This window comes from Hyaena hyaena, unplaced genomic scaffold, assembly GCF_003009895.1.
Source record: "Hyaena hyaena isolate Hyena2069 unplaced genomic scaffold, ASM300989v1 scaffold_789, whole genome shotgun sequence".
In the NCBI taxonomy this organism is placed as follows: Eukaryota; Metazoa; Chordata; class Mammalia; order Carnivora; family Hyaenidae; genus Hyaena; species Hyaena hyaena.
The window spans coordinates 790,712-804,117 of record NW_024081422.1 but is presented as its reverse complement, the minus strand read 5'-3'; the positions used below and the strand labels follow the sequence as shown (position 1 = coordinate 804,117).

The 13,406-nt window shown below is 39.6% G+C and overlaps 1 protein-coding gene across 1 annotated transcript in view; it reads right to left on the bottom strand.

Moving 5' to 3' along the window:
- TASP1 (taspase 1) overlaps positions 1–4,984 on the bottom strand; it is a 114,272-nt gene extending 109,288 nt beyond the window's left edge. The window contains exon 1 of the mRNA XM_039219107.1: positions 4,951–4,984. The gene's annotated coding sequence lies outside the window, so the exon portion shown is untranslated. The remainder of the gene's footprint in view (positions 1–4,950) is intronic.
- Between the last annotated feature and the right edge of the window lie 8,422 nt (positions 4,985–13,406).

The window sequence follows — 13,406 nt, the reverse complement described above, 5'->3', positions numbered from 1 at the left end:
GAAGGAAGGAAAAGGAAAGGAAAGGAAAGGAAAGGAAAGGAAAGGAAAGGAAAGGAAAGGAAAGGAAAGATCATAGTACTTGATCTCTACAGTTCAGACTAAGGAGTAAAAAATAAATCATTACTATAGACTAATGTCAAATATCCTTGGGATTATTTTTGATCACACTTGTACTCATTATTACAAATCATTATTTGAAATTGATGAAGCATACTTACATCAATATACTGATCCACAAGAAAAATGTCTAACATTTTAGCCAAGCTTTGAGGTAACATTCAATACACAAGGTTTCCAATGAAAGGAGATGCACAAACATGTTATAGTTTTATATAACAGAAAACAATTATATAGCTCATTTTTCATAATGCCTTTATTTCTGAACGATATACTTGAATATGGACATTCTTTCCACTAGTGAATTAAAATTCATTTTATTATTTCTAAAAAAAAAAAAACACTGGCAACTTGTTGTCCTCTGCAATAGTTGTGTCAAAAATTAAACAAAGTCAGCATAACACCAAATAATTTCACTCCTAGGTATATATATACCCAAGAGAACTGAAAACATGTCCACACAAAACATTGTACATGAATGTTTATGGCAGAATTACTTATAACAGTCAAAAAGTGATTAACAATTCAAATGTCTATGAACTGATGATAAATAAAATGTGGTACATTCATACAATGGCATATTATTTAGGCATAGAAAAAATAAGTACTGATACATACTATGGCATGAATTAACCTTGAAAACAATCAAAGAAGTCAGACACAAAAGGCCACATATTGTATGCTTCCATTTATGTGAAATGGCCAAAGTAGACAAATCTAAAGAGACGGAAAGTAGATTACTGGTTGCCTTGGGCTAGGAGGCTAAAGGGGAATTAGAGAGTGATTGCTAATTGGGGCAGGCTTTCCTTTGGTGGCAATAAATGTTCTAAAATTGACTGTGGTGATTGCTGCACAATTCTGAGTATACCACTGAGTTGTACACTTTAAGTGGATATGAATTTAATGAATTCATATGATAAATGAATTCTATCTTAATAAAGCTGTTTGGGAAGAAGACAAACTTCCTGCTTCACATAAATTGTATCTTTTCCAAGTTACCAAGCCTAATGGTCTTTTCTTCTCACAACTTTTGTTCTCTAGATCCCCTGCTCTCCTTGGCGAGCATGCCAATCTACCATCCTAGCTCTTCAGGGACACTTCCCAACTTTGTCCTCTTACATGACTCCCTGTCCATGGACCTATTCTCAAATATCAGCAATTTCATCCACTGCCAAACTTTCAAAACAATGCTCCCTCAGTAAATCAGATGATTTGCAACTCTATCTTGTCTTTTGAGCTCTAGTCACAAGTCTCCTGGATAGCTCAACCTGGATCCTCTTCACTCTTAGCCTACACAAAACAAACTCATCTTTCCATAGAAATCTAGTTCTTTCCACATTACTCCTTATTTTTCTTAATAGCACCAATCCTTTTCCAACTTACCTTGAAGTCATCTTGGACTGTACCCACTTTCCAAGTCCTATAAATTTCTCCGTCAAGCATTTAACTTCCTTTTCCCTACTGCCTTGACCCTTGTTCAGCTCACATACCTCTTAGCATAAATGTTACAAAAAGCATTTTAACTTTTCTCCCCAAATCCTGACTATTGTAAAATAACCAACTACAAAAGGCTGCCAAAATAAATCTCATAAAGGACAACTCCAATCAAAATGAATAGCATGTCAGAAGACATGAACAGAATATACACAAAAGAGGAAATATAAACTGGATATCCAATATTAAGAAAAAAATATTCAAAGAAATATAAACAAAAATGAAATCTTCCTAACTAGCACTGTACTGCTGCCATAAACTGATGTAACCATTTTGAAAAGTAATTTGTCAGTAAGTATCAAGAGCCTTAAAAGGTGTAATTTTGTAAATACTATCTTTCCAGAGGTACTCTATGTATGAACTAGTCTTCACAGGCACAAGTAACAATAATACTGTGGATACCTCTAAGGAGAACTGGAAGACTGAGGGTCAAAGATGAAAGGGAAACTTGATTTTCTAATAGTTTTTTGTATTTAATTTTTTAAAACCATGTACTATCTACTAAAAAGAGGTTTAAGTTAGCCATCTCTGAGACTAAATGAATGTAAATTAACCTAATTATCAACACCAGAAGAGAAACTCAGAATAAAACATTGTTTTTGCTCTAGGGACTTTCAAGGCACTGAGTTAAGGTCTAAATCTTGACCCTATTTCTCTCAAAGACGGTTTTATTTTCCTACTGCATGTGATGACACTTTTTTCTTCTTTAAACAATCTAGAAAACTACTGCATGTCCTGTTTGCCCCTAGTGTTGAAGTTTTTCACTCTAGATTTATTTAGTCTTTTAAAAGCAGTTGAAAGAATAATAAGTCAGGGAAATCCATCCATCTTATAGCAAAAGACTTTTACAGAAATCCGGCTCTTAAGCTAGAGCAACTGATGAATAAAGAAGCATTTTGTCACTCTTAACATCATGACACTGAGCGTTTAATGCCTCCTTCAATGAGCTCCAAAACACATTTATTTCATCTTTGACCCAGTAATTTCACTTCTGAGAACACTTTCTACCAAAATAACTTCAAACACAGAAAAGACTTTGTCTTTTATGTTGTCCTTAACACAGGATAATTTAGAAAAACAAAAATCTGGGAGTGACCTAAATGTCCAACATAGAAAAATGGTTAACGATGATAACCTTTATTATTTATGGTCAACTGGTTTTCAACAAGGGTGCCAAGGCCATTAAATGGGGAAAGGATAGTCTTCACCAAATGGTGCTGGAAAAACTGGATAGCCACATGCAAAAGAATGAACTTGGATTCCTACCTATTCCTACCTACCTATCCCTTGATATACACAGATCAAGAACTAAATGTAATAGACAAAACTATAAATCCCTTAGGAAAAAACACAATCTTATCTTTGATAATGGTGTTAGATAGGACACCAAAAGCACAAGCAACCAAAGAAAATATAAATAAATTAGAATTCACCAAAAGTTTAAACGTGTGTACTTCAAAAGACACTATTCACAAAAGTAAAACCCCACAAGATGGGGGGAGGGGGGAAGGGAACATTGCAAATTGTATATCTGATAAAGGACTTGTATCCAGGCTATATAAAGAACTCATACAACATCAAAGTTCTTAAAAATTCAACACAGAAATGAACAAAGGAATTAGACTGATATTTCTCCAAAGATACAAAAAAGGATAATAATCATATGGAAAGATGCTCAACATTACTAGCCATCAGGGGAATGGAACTCAAAACCACAGTGAGATACCATTTCAAAAGCAATAGCATAGCTATAATCAAAAGATAGATAATGAGTGCTAACAAGGATGTGGAGAAATCAGAACCCTCTTATCCTGCTGGACAGGCCACTTTGGATTCTTCAAAAAGTTAAATACAGTTACCATATGACCCAGCCATTTCCACTCCTAGATACATAACCAAGAGAACTGAAAATCTATGTCCACACAGAAACCTGTACATGGATGTTTAGGGAAGAATTATTCATAATCGTCAAAGAGAGACTACAATTCAACGGTTCGACTGATGATGGACAAACAAAATGTGGCATATTCATATAATAGAATATTATTCAGCCATTAAAAAAGAAGTACCAATAAGTAATACAACATCGATAAACCTTGAAAACATTATGCTAAGTAAAAGAAGGCAGACACAAAAGGCTACATATCATGTAATTCCATTTACATGAAATGCCCAGAATAGGAAAATTAGTAGACAAAAAAGTAGATTAGTGGTTGCCAGGGACTGGGGGATCAAATGGGAACTGATTATAATAGGCAGTTGCTTTTGGAGATTATGAAAATGTTCTGGAACTAGATAGTGGTGATAGGTACACAACTTTATCAGTATAGAAAAAACCATTGACATTTACAACGTACAAGGATGGGTTTATGGTATGTTAATTATATCTAAAAGAAAAGAAAATCTATGCAATGGATACAATGTACGAAAATTATGCTTTTTGGTTATAACCATACTGTATACACACACTATAATCATAAATAGGTTGAGAATTTGCTATAAAAAAAAAAGAAAAGGATCAAAATGCTGGGTTGGTGAAACTACAGGTGATCTCTTTATAATTATTTCTGCATTTTCCTGACATTCTTTAATAATCATGCACTGCTTTTTACACGTGGAGGAGGAGCTTTATTTAAAACAAGCAAAAAAGAATATTGTTAAACTCCCGAGTGTATAAAAATTCCTTAGGTTAGTATTCAACGATCTCAGTCACATGGTCCTGAAAATACCTTTCCTTTCCCCTCCCCTACAGAGGCGAGTCAAGTTAAACTCCCTCCTTCCGGAAACACGATGCCCTCTATTTCCAGGGCAGCTTCAGCTCCTGGTTTCCACCCTCCTCTCCTGCTGCTTCTCCATCTTCTCAGTCCTTTCCTCCTCCGCCGCCTGAGCAGTAAATGCTAACCTCCTGAGGGACCCTAGCCAGGCGTCTATTACAGCACGGGGGTGCCTTCGCCCCGACCCGCCACGCAGGAGTAGGGCGCACACTCTCGGGTCCCTGCAGGCCTCCCAGTCGGAGAACCCCGCAGCCCGCGACTGCAAAGTGAGTGAAGGACAGTGAGGACTGCCCACACACAGCCAGCCTCTTCCCGGGGGAAGGAATGAGACCGCCCAGCTGGAGCCAGCGCGGAGAAGGGGACGGACACGAGCGCCACGCGCGACCGAGGGGCCGAGGGACGTCCCGGATCCGCTCCTTCAGCACCGCCCCAGGCAGTGGGCATCATGCGCGCCGCCCCCTCCCGGCCCCGGAGAGGATGTCCCGGCGAGCGTACGGGGCCTGGATAGAGGCAGCGCCGCCGCGGCGGCAGCGGCGCGGACAGCGTGAGAAAGAGGGACACTCACCCGCTTCAGCCCCGAGCCCTCACAGCACCGGAAGTAGTCACCCTCCCGTTGCCAGGGTGAGGAAGCGGGGCTGATGTCAAGCTTTTCCATTGGGCATGCGCGTAACCACGTGGTCGGAAGCCTACGCCCACGAGCTGCTCTGACTCTGCCCACCGCAAGCGAACGTGGCGCGGGGTGCAGAAGTTCCGCGCAGAGTTCACCTGGAGCTTAGTTCTGAGCTGCGCAGGCGCTATTGCCCATCTCTTCTTCCCCAGCCTATTGATGAGCCGGCCTCCGGCAACTGTAACTGATCGGAGTGGTTTGGCAGACCAGCGATGTGACATGACATGAAATTAGAGCAGCCGTGATTCAGTGGGGTGTCACTTCAGAACTTAATTTGATTAGGTCATTGCAGCCCCCTCTCCCCCTATACAGTAGGGAAAACTAGAGTTCTGCCTGGATTCCCTGTGGGAGGTGGGGGCCAGCTCTGCCCTGGAGAGAATGAAAGTGTTGGTGACCTCTCTTTTACCACTAAGCATACGAGATCAAGATCCAGCAACAATGTAATCCCTTTAATGTTTCCTTGTAACTATTAACACGAGTCCTTTAACAAGTAACCACCTTTAAACCTGTTTTAGGAAGCAGAGATTGAAGTAATAGCTCTAAGTAAGTATGGTCCCCAGACCAGAAGCTTTACTTGAACTCGGCCTTTACTAGAAGTTCAATTTATGATAAGAAGTCCCCCCGTCGCTGGTGAAGGGGTGGGGGTGGGTCTGGGGGGAGGGATTAAAAAAAAACCTTAATAATTGCAGATTAAAATAGACAGCAGTCCTCTTCTAATTATCTAAAATTTTAAGACTGATGATATTATGTCGTGTTGGTGAGGTTTGAGAAATCAATCACTCTTGTTCATTGTTGGAGGAATAAGGATTTGCACAAATTTTTGGAGGGCAATTTAATGTTCATCTACCACAATTTTAAGTGTACTTACCCTATGACTCAGAAGATCCTCTCTCTCTCAAAAATAAATAAACTTTAAAAAAATTAAAAAGGGGCATCTGGGTGGCTTAGTAGGTTGAGCATCAGACTCTTGGTTTTTCTTCAGGTCATCATCTCACGGTTCAGGAATTCCAGCGGCATCACGCTCCATGCTGGCAGTGTGGAGCCTGCTTGGGATTCTCTCTGCTTTGGATTCCCTCTCTCTCCACCGCCCTCCTACTCGCCCTCTCTGTCTCTTTCAAAAATAAACAAATTTTTTTTAAAAAGATCCACTTTTAAGAGTCTACCTACAATATTTCCGTATGTTCACAAAGACGTATATATTCATGGAAAAAATAGATATCAAATTCTATGAGCTTGGTACTACTCAAGGAGGTTTATTGCAGTATTGCTTGTGTAGGAGAAAAGAAAAAAAATGGAAACTTAAATTTCTATCAATATGGAATAGTCAAATAAGTTATTTAAAAAGCAAACTATTTGATGATGCAACCACTTTTAAGTACTAAGATGAAAAGCTAGGGGCGCCTGACTCAGTCGGATAAGCGTCGGACGTCAGCTCAGGTCATGATCTCACAGTCCGTGAGTTCGAGCCCTGTGTCTGGCTCCGCAGCGACAGCTCAGAGGCTGGAGCCTGCTTCAGATTCTGTGTCTCCCTCTCCCTCTGCCCCTCCCCTATCACACTCTTTCTCTCAGAAACAAAATAGAAACATAAAAATTTTTTAAATATATTTTCAAAATAAGATGAAAAGCTATCCATGGCATATGGTTAACTAAAAATCCAAAATGATACTTAACATATCATTTATATATGTGTGTCTGTGTATTTATTTTTTATTATATTTACATACATACATATACAATATATGTGGGAAATAGTTAGGTCATGTACTAAAATACAAATGAAGCTACTAAGAAATAACATTGAATTGAGTTGGGAGTGAAATTGTTTTTATTTTATTTAATGTACATCAGGATGCCAGTGCTCAAGACCCATTTCTACTGAGGGCACTTACATATAGCAGGACACTAAGGTTTGGGTTTTTAAGCCCACAAGGTGAGAAGCAGAAACACACAAACAAGAACAGAAACAAGAGACAGTGGATCTCATAGGCTTTTGGTTTTGAAGTCAATGGATACAGAATTTTTAAAAAACGTTTCTTAAATGTTTTTAAGAATAAGTGAGGGAGGAGAAAACCAAGCAAAGATTAAGAAAATACAAGGAGCACGTGGGTGGCTCAGTCAGTTGAACATCGGACTTCGGCTCAGGACATGACCTCATGGTTCCAGTCATGATCTCATGGTTCCAGTCATGATCTCATGGTTCATGGATTCAAGGCCTGCATTGGGCTCTTTGTTGAAAGCATGGAGCCCGCTTCAGATCCTTGGTTTCCAGCCTGTCACTCTGTCCTCCCTCACTTACTCTCTCTCTCTCAAAAATCAAAAATAACCATTAAAAAAAAAGAGAATACCAAAAAGGTATCTGATAAAAATGAAAAAATTTAAAGTGTAGCACTACAAAATTGTTCATTTAAAAAAAAAAAACAGCATATGGGTTAAGTATCACTTACACACTACTTAAGGAAAAAAAGCAAATTGGAAGGTAGATATAAATAAATTACCCAGAATGAGGATCAGAGAAACAAAGAGATGGAACATATGGAAGAGAATATAATAGACATGGAAGAGAGAATGGTAAGGATAGAATGTCTAATATATATGACATTAGAATTCCATGAACATAAAAAAATGGAATAAGGAAAGAAGATGCAATATTTTAAGAGATAATAGATAAACTCATGGTTTGTGAGTTCAAGCCCCGCATCAGGATCTATGATGACAGCTCAGAGCTTGGAGCCTACTTCAGATTCTGTGTCTCCTTCTCTCTCTCTCTCTCTCTCTCTCTCTCTCTCTCTCTCTCTCTGTCTCTCCCCCCCCCTCAAATAAACATTTTTAAAAAGAAAGACAATAAATATGAATTATCCAGAATTGATAAAAAACAGAAACTCTCTGATTCAGGAAGCTCATGAATCTCAAACTGGGTAAATAAAAGAAATCCAAATCTAGACACATTATACTGACATTTCAGAAGATCAAAGTCAAAAAATATATTAAAAGCAACCAGAGACAAAATACCTACAAAGAAATAATCAGACTGAAATTAGTTGTCTTAGTTTAACAATTGAAGGTGGAAAATTAAAATGTTATTTTTGAATTACTGATAAAATATATCCAAAGTACTGAAGAAATGTCAACCTAGAATTATTTACCCAGCTAAACAAGCATTCCTGAATGACAGTGTATTGAAGATATTTTCAAATGACCCCAAACTGAGAAAATTTACCATGAACCAATGTATTTATAAAAGAAACAATTCAGGAGGAAGGAGATAATTCCAGAAGAATCATTTAAAAAGAAATAAATGTTGACTTTGGGGATCTCAAGTTCTGAGCCTAGCTTTACAGAGTTGACTTTATCTCCAGAGGCTTAGTCTCTAATCCTCTGACATCAGTGCTATTTCTTGCTATGGTAAAGGATTTGACATATCATCAGTAACCACAGAATGTTCTATATATGTAATATGTCATCTTACTGTTTTGGTATGACAGTGTGGCAGATCATTTTTCTCAAATGGCCACAATTGTCCACCTCACATGCTCTTTGAATGATGAGACTTTGATACTCCTTCCGTCTAAAGGTATGTCTACTGTGTTCCCTACCCTTGACAATCTGAGCCAGCTTGTGACTAAGGCAGAAGTCATGCCAGGTAACTTCTAAAAAAGCAATGCAGCTTCTTCGTGATTCTCTCTTGCAATGCTTGCTCTTAGATCCCAGCCACCATGCTCTGAGGAAGCACAAGCAGCCTCATGGGGAAACCAGTAATTGACGTTGTGACCAACAGCTCCACATAAGGTCCCAGCCAGCAGCCAGCACCAACTACCAGACATGTAATTGAATGGGCCTTCAGAACATTCCAGTCCTCAGCCATGGATTAACTAACTCCCAGGTTTTGAGTGTTCCCAGCTTAGGTGTCATGAGCAGAAACAGGCCATCTCCACTTGCCCTTTCCAAATCTTGATAATAATAACAATAAAATGGCTTTTGTTTATGTTTACACTCTGAGTAGTACTTGGTCACAGGCTCCAACAACAGAAACAGTCCACCGGCTCTTACACCGAGGGCTTCATGCCATGGCCCTGATGCTGAAAGCCCCAAAAAGATAGCAGTGACTGGGAGGATATCCTCATGGTTCTGGAGAACTCCAGTGCCTCCAGTTTGCCCACCCTATCCTCACTAACTAGTTATCTCTCCTCTCTCTCTTTTGTACTCTCCCACCATAGGTCACATGGGGATTTTTTTCTTTGTATTTCTACCAGTGACTTCTTGGGATGGAAGGAAATTTTTATTATATAGTAATAGTAAGATTTTATTACATGGCAGTAGTAACTGGAACAGATTTTGTTACTTAGAAGTGGATGGATATCATAACAAAACATAACAAAATAACGTAACAAAATTAAAACATATGGCATTGCCTTTGGAACTAGGTGAAGTAGCCAGGGTAGGAGGGGATCCTAAAGGAGAATGTTAGAAATCTAAAAGGCGTTGGGAAGGCTGAACTAAGGGCACAAAGGGAGCTAAGGAAGATGTTGTTGAAAGCCAAAGAGAAGGATCCCTTGTTACATAGGACCAAAAATTCAGCCCAGGCTTTGAGGAGCAGACACAAACTATCCCTGGTGTGCCCTCCCTAAATTCCTGATGCATATAATCAATCTATAAACATAATAAAATCATTGATTTCTTTTTGTCACTGAGTATGGAGCTTTTTTTACACAGCAATATTAAATGGAATAGGCAGAAATAGAAAAGATGTTTTATTTTTAAATGCATATATAAATCACTATATTGTATCTGAAACTAATGTAACATTGTGTGTCAACTATACTGAAATCAAAAAACAAACAAACAAATAAATGCATAGATAGGCCCCCTTCCATTTCTTGGACAACACTGTTGCCTACTGTGTTCCCAGAATTTAGCTACATATAACGATCCCCTCCCAAAGCTGCTCTGCAAATCTTTGTCTTTGGCACCCAACCGAGACACCTCTCTCTTAATCCTCTGGCAGTTTAAGTGAAAGTAACAATCTTCTATCTAACCTGCCTTTAGACCCAATTTTTCAAATTTCTAACTGGTGTCAGTGCCGTTGTTCTAAGGTCTTTTGAAACATTAAGGATGGATAGTTATCCAATCAATTCATGAAGGTTGCTAAACATAAAAGAAAGGTTTCTATAGTTAATCTCCTTCAAGAAAAATCTTACCTCCCATTCTCCCTTCTCAAACTCCAAACCAAAACCAAAAGCTAACTGAGGAAAAAGAGCAGGGGACATACGTGGAGGGTAGCTGCAAAAAACAATAGATGCTCATTGTCCAGGATTCTTTGAATGTAACTTCATAATTCTTTTTAATATAAAAGGAACAGTCAGGAGCTTTCCCCTCCTGATAATGTTAATATCTGCCTATGCTATATAATCTACTGTGAATCCGATGCAACTTCGGCAAACTTAAAACAAATTATTTGTTTGGAATTATTAACTCTTATTATTTTATATTGTTTAGAACCCATAACATGCATCCACCTTTAAAATCTTTTTTAAAAAATTTTTGGGGGCACCTGGGTAGCTCGGTCGGTTAAGCGTCCGACTTCGGCTCAGGTCATGATCTCATGGTTCTTGGGTTCGAGCCCCACGTTGGGCTCTGTGCTGACAGCGAGCTCAGAGCCTGGAGCCTGTTTCGGATTCTGTGTCTCCCTCTTTCTCTGACCCTCCCCTGTTTATACTGTCTCTCTCTCTTAGAAATAAATAAAAGATTAAAAATAATAATAATAAGGGGCGCCTGGGTGGCTTAGTCGGTTAAGCGTCCGACTTTCGCTTAGGTCATGATCTCGCGGTTCGTGGGTTCGAGCCCCGCGTCGGGCTCTGTGCTGACTGCCAGCTCAGAGCCTGGAGCCTGTTTCAGATTCTGTGTCTCCCTCTCTCTCTGACCCTCCCCTGCTCACGCTGTCTCTCTCTCTCTCTCCTGGAAATAAATAAAACATTAAAAATTTTAAAAAATTAATAATAATAATAAGTAGATTTTTTAACGTTTATTTATTTTTTGAAAGAGAGACACAGTGTGAGCGGAAGAGGGGCAGAGAGAGAGGGGACATAGAATCTGAAGCAGGCTCCAGGCTCTGAGCTATCATCACAGAGACTGACCTGGGGCTCAAACCCACGAACTGTGGGATCATGACCTGAGCTGAAGTCAGCCACTTAACTGACTGAGCCACCCAGGCGCCCCTCCACCTTTGTAATCTTTATGAAGAAGAATGTGCCTGATAGTATTAAGGGGTTGGGGGGAATGGGTTATTTAAATTTTTTTTTAATGTTTTTATTTCTAGGAGAGAGAGAGAGACAGCGTGAGCAGGGGAGGGTCAGAGAGAGAGGGAGTCATAGACTGAAACAGGCTCCAGGCTCTGAGCTGGCAGTCAGCACAGAGCCCGACGCGGGGCTCGAACCCACGAACCGCGAGATCATGACCTAAGCGAAAGCCGAACGCTTAACCGACTAAGCCACCCAGGCGCCTTCGGGAATGGGTTATTTAGCTTCTATTCCAATGCTTCTCTTAAGTGTGAGGATGACATTGAAGGGAAGTAATTTATATATTAAGCTATAACTTTTTTTTTTTTTTTTACTTATTATGGACATTTTCAAAGATGTACAAAAGTAGGGAGGATAATGTAGTGGCATCCCATATTCCAATCACAAATTAACCTGTAGTTATCTGGATTTATTCTGGCTGCTCACATTTTGTTAGCAGATGCCTCTGGTGTCCCTAACACATCTCCTTGAATCTGATTTCATCGATAGCAAGCAACTCCAACTTGCAATGTCAGCTTCCCTGGCTTTCTGTTTTCTAGCCCCAGGCCATTTTCAATGCCACATAGCTTTCTCAGCCTTAATGCCCAAACACAGCCTAGAAACAATTGTATCTAAACACTCCACAGGGCAACGCTTAACCAAAGAGAGGCTTAAATGTTCCAGTCTTCTGGTCTTTCCCCAATTCTGAAAGTCATTCCTATAAACTTCTCAGATCTCAGGGTATTGAGTCATGGGTTGCCTACAGCAGCAGTTGCTGAAACATCCTTACACTAGTGCTTCCTCCCCTCTGCCTTACACATAGTCCTCACTTCTGCTTCCTACAACCACCTCCCAAAAACCTTCCTGCACCTCAGGTTCTTTCTCAGGGTCTATGTTCAGGGGAACCCAAATGAAGACCAGCATCCTTCATCCATTCATATCTTTCAGTTATGGTCAAAGTCTAATATTCATTCCTATGAAGATCGTTTTGTAGACAGAACAGATCTTTTTCAAGATGCTGGGCAATGTGGCTAACTACTGTCGAGAAGTTAGGAGAAGCATAATTTTGTTTTTCTGCCAAAATTAAGAATGGCTTTTCTTCCAATATTCTTGCTTAGCTAAAGAGGAAGAAAGGAGCAAATGAAGGAACAAATGAAAGGGAGAGAGGGAGGAAGGAAGCTTAAGGAAGGAAATGAATGACCCATTCTTTCCAACAGTTTTTACTACAGAATTAAATTTTGTGTTAGGAGCTGAACATCAATAATTTCACCCACCCTATCTGAATTCTGAGCTTTACTTCCAAATCCCAGACTAGAACTATTCTAAACCAGGAGTACCCGAGGATGTGTTAGCAAGTAAATTGGCTGTCAGCACCTGAGATCTGAGATCTGGGAATGCACCCAGGCCCCCAAGGAAGCTGGACCCAAGGGCCAGAGGATAGCACTATTGAAGCCTAGTATCTGTAATAGGAAACAGATGCTCCCAGCTGTCACCTGCCATCAGCCTGCTCACCGACTGTTTTCAGTCCTGGCTCCTTCTGGACCAACCCAGCTGTGTAAACACACTTTTATCCACAAGCTGTTGTGGGGGCAGCCAACGGATCTGTCTTTTTTCTGTTAGAAGAGGCTGCCTGTGCTGAATGTGAGGCTTAACTTATTAGAATAACAATTAAACAAAGGTAGATTTTTTTTTCTTTTCCTTTTCTTTGTAATTTTTAGCCTCTATTTTCTTTGCTATCAGGATGCCTGGGTGGCATTAGCTGATAGTCTACTGAAAGCTGAGGGGCAAAGGGAATCTGTTTGAAATAAGAATGCTTTAAAGAAAGATGGGAAGGCAGTATGGGAGAATGGGATGCTTGAGTTCTAGAAGTAATCACATGTCTTTGGGAATATCACTTAATTTCTTTAGGCTCCGTTTTCTTTTATCTGTGAAATGAAGGGGTTAGACTAGCTGATCTCTAAGAACTTTCCCATTACTAGTATTTAAAGAAATTTGTCATTTCCATGGCTGTTTTACATATACTTTTATTCAACACATACTTTCTGAGTATCTACTTTGAGCCTAGCAGTCTGATCAGCATTT